General features: G+C 78.8%; 1 non-coding gene across 1 annotated transcript; it reads right to left on the bottom strand.

Moving 5' to 3' along the window:
* Positions 1-394: 394 nt before the first annotated feature.
* Positions 395-547, bottom strand: LOC144247370 (5.8S ribosomal RNA). Its single transcript, XR_013341072.1, has one exon. It is a non-coding gene; the product is annotated as a 5.8S ribosomal RNA (ribosomal RNA).
* Between the last annotated feature and the right edge of the window lie 1,953 nt (positions 548-2,500).

Raw genomic sequence — 2,500 nt, 5'->3', positions numbered from 1 at the left:
ACGGCACGGTACCCGCGCGGTACCCACCCGCAGACAGCCGCCCGCGCGGGGGGAGGCCGGGGGGGGGCGAGGCCCGCGCGCCTCGCCTCCCCCCCTCTCGCCCTCGTCTCTCGGCCCTCGGCGGGGCGCTCTCGACGCCGCCCCGTCTCTCTCGCTCTCTTTCTCCCCGGCCGCCGCGCCGCCGCTCGGCGACGCGGCCCCCGGCGAGGACGAGCTCCGCCCCAGCGGCTCGCTCCGGGAGCGGGGAGCTACGGAGCGCTCCCCGAGTCTGCATTTAGGGGGACGAAGGCCCTCGGGCGCGGCCACGACGGCCACGGCCACGACGACGGGCCTGCGAGGCGACCCCAGCCGCGCCGCCGGGGTGGCAACCCCCGGGCGGCGATTGATCGTCAAGCGACGCTCAGACAGGCGTAGCCCCGGGAGGAACCCGGGGCCGCAAGTGCGTTCGAAGTGTCGATGATCAATGTGTCCTGCAATTCACATTAATTCTCGCAGCTAGCTGCGTTCTTCATCGACGCACGAGCCGAGTGATCCACCGCTAAGAGTTGTCTGGCTTTCGGCACCGAACCCCGCACACGGGCGGAGGGGGCCCCTTTTTTTCTCTCTCGCCGAGGGGGCACGCACGCGGGCCGCCCCCGGCTTCGACCGTACGAGCACACAACGCAACGAACCGAGTGGGGGGGGAAAGAAAAACCATCCGAGAGCGAAACGCCCAACGGAACGCTCCGAAGGTCGGCGGGAAAGGCGGGGGGACCCGCGTCCCCGACCGCCTCCCCCCGCCGCTACGAGCGAGGGGAGACGCCGCCGGCAAACTGTGCCGTCCTCCGGAGGCGGCCCAGGCGCCCGGGCTCGGCCCGGCCTCCGCACGGAGGAGGCACGCGGCGCGCGCCGGACCGCGGGGGGACACGGCGGCCCGCCCGGCCTCGCTGCAACGGGACGACGGGACGCACGCGGCCGGGGGCGCGGCCGTCGGCCCCCGCGCGCGCCGCTCTCCCTTCTCACCGCCGCTCCGCGGACCCGCGGAGCGCCGCCGCGCCACCGCGCGGCCGGCTCGCTCTCTCTCCCCAGCGGCCTTGCCGCGCTCGAGACGGCACGCGACGGCCACCGCCCAACCGGCAACGCCCCCCGCGGGACCGCTCCCGCCGGGAAGGGCGAGCGCCCGGCGGACGCGCTCCGCCGCCGGCGCCGGAGGCGGGCGCCGCACCGAGACCCGAGCCGGCGTCGCGAGCGCCCGGAGCCTGCCGGACGGCTGACCCGCCGCCGCAACGGCCGCACTCCCGGGACCGCCGCCGCCTCGCACCGTCACGGAGCCCCTTTTTCCTCGGGCACGCGCGGCCCAGGGGAAGGCGTGCGGCGCCGAGCCGGGGGGGTAGGCGGGGAGGGGGGCAGCGACGCCCGCCCTTTTCTCCCCGCTGACCGGGCGGGGAGACCGGGCGGGGAAGCGCCCCCCCCCCCAACCCCCCACGGCCGCCGCGCGCACGACCTTCCTCCGGGGCTCCGCGAGCGGACGGAGAAAAGGGCGACGGGGAGGCGGCGGGCGGGGCCCGGGCCGGGACCGCCGCCGGCGACGGCGGGCGCCGTCCGGCCGGCCGTCCCCGCTGGCGGGGGACACTCGCCGAGCGGCGCCGCCGCCGCTCGGCACGGGGCCGCCCGCGCTCGCGGACTCTCCGGCGACGGAGGGACCTGCCGAGCGCTCGGCCCCGGGCGGGCGGGCGGTCCCTGAGCCGGGGACGGCCGGCGACCGGCGCCGCCGGCGCGCTCGAGGAGAAGGCCGTCGAGGGGAGAGAGACGGCGCGGCCGCGCCGCGCGCGGCGCCGCACCCCAGAGACCGCAGAGGCGGCCGAGGAAGGAGGAGAGCGCGGCGGGCCCCGGCGGCCGCAACCCCGCAGCTGAGGAAGGGGCGAGAGAGCGCGCGCTCTCTGCCGGCGTCGCCCGTTTCGAGGCGAGCGGGTCGGCCCCCGCGGCCGACCGCGCGCCGCGGCCTCTCCGCCGAGGCCGGGCCGCGGAGAGGGGGGGGCAGGGCGCCCCTCCCCGGCGCGGCGCGACAAACCCCCCGCGCGCGGTAACGCGGCGGGACGACGGCCGCGCGGCCGGTGGCCGCGGGCACCACCGCAGGGGATCACGCGGGAGTAGCTCCCCACCCCTCAATGGAGCCGCGCACCGCCGCCCGGCAACCGCCGCCGCCGCCGCCGCGGCGGAAGGACGCGCCGAGCCGCCCGAGTCTTTAAACCGCCGCCCCGGCTCGGCGGCGGCCCTTTCGCGGCCCCCTCCCCGCAGCGTTTGACGACGCCGAGGAAAAGGAAGCCGGGGGGCCGCCGGAGGCGCGGAGCGCTAGGTACCTGGCCCTGGGGCGAGGGAAACGACCTGCATGGCCCCGCCGGGGTGCCTCCCCCGCTGCCGCCCTCGGGGGAGCGTCCACCGGCGGGGGCGCGCCCGACGTCTGCCGCCACCACCGCGGCGTCCTTCTCGGGGCCCGGGGTTTCCCTCAGTAGCCCGGCGC

This window comes from Lonchura striata, chromosome 28 (genome assembly GCF_050655825.1).
Source record: "Lonchura striata isolate lonStrDom1 chromosome 28, ASM5065582v1, whole genome shotgun sequence".
In the NCBI taxonomy this organism is placed as follows: domain Eukaryota; kingdom Metazoa; phylum Chordata; class Aves; order Passeriformes; family Estrildidae; genus Lonchura; species Lonchura striata.
This window is presented reverse-complemented; position numbering and strand designations above follow the sequence as displayed.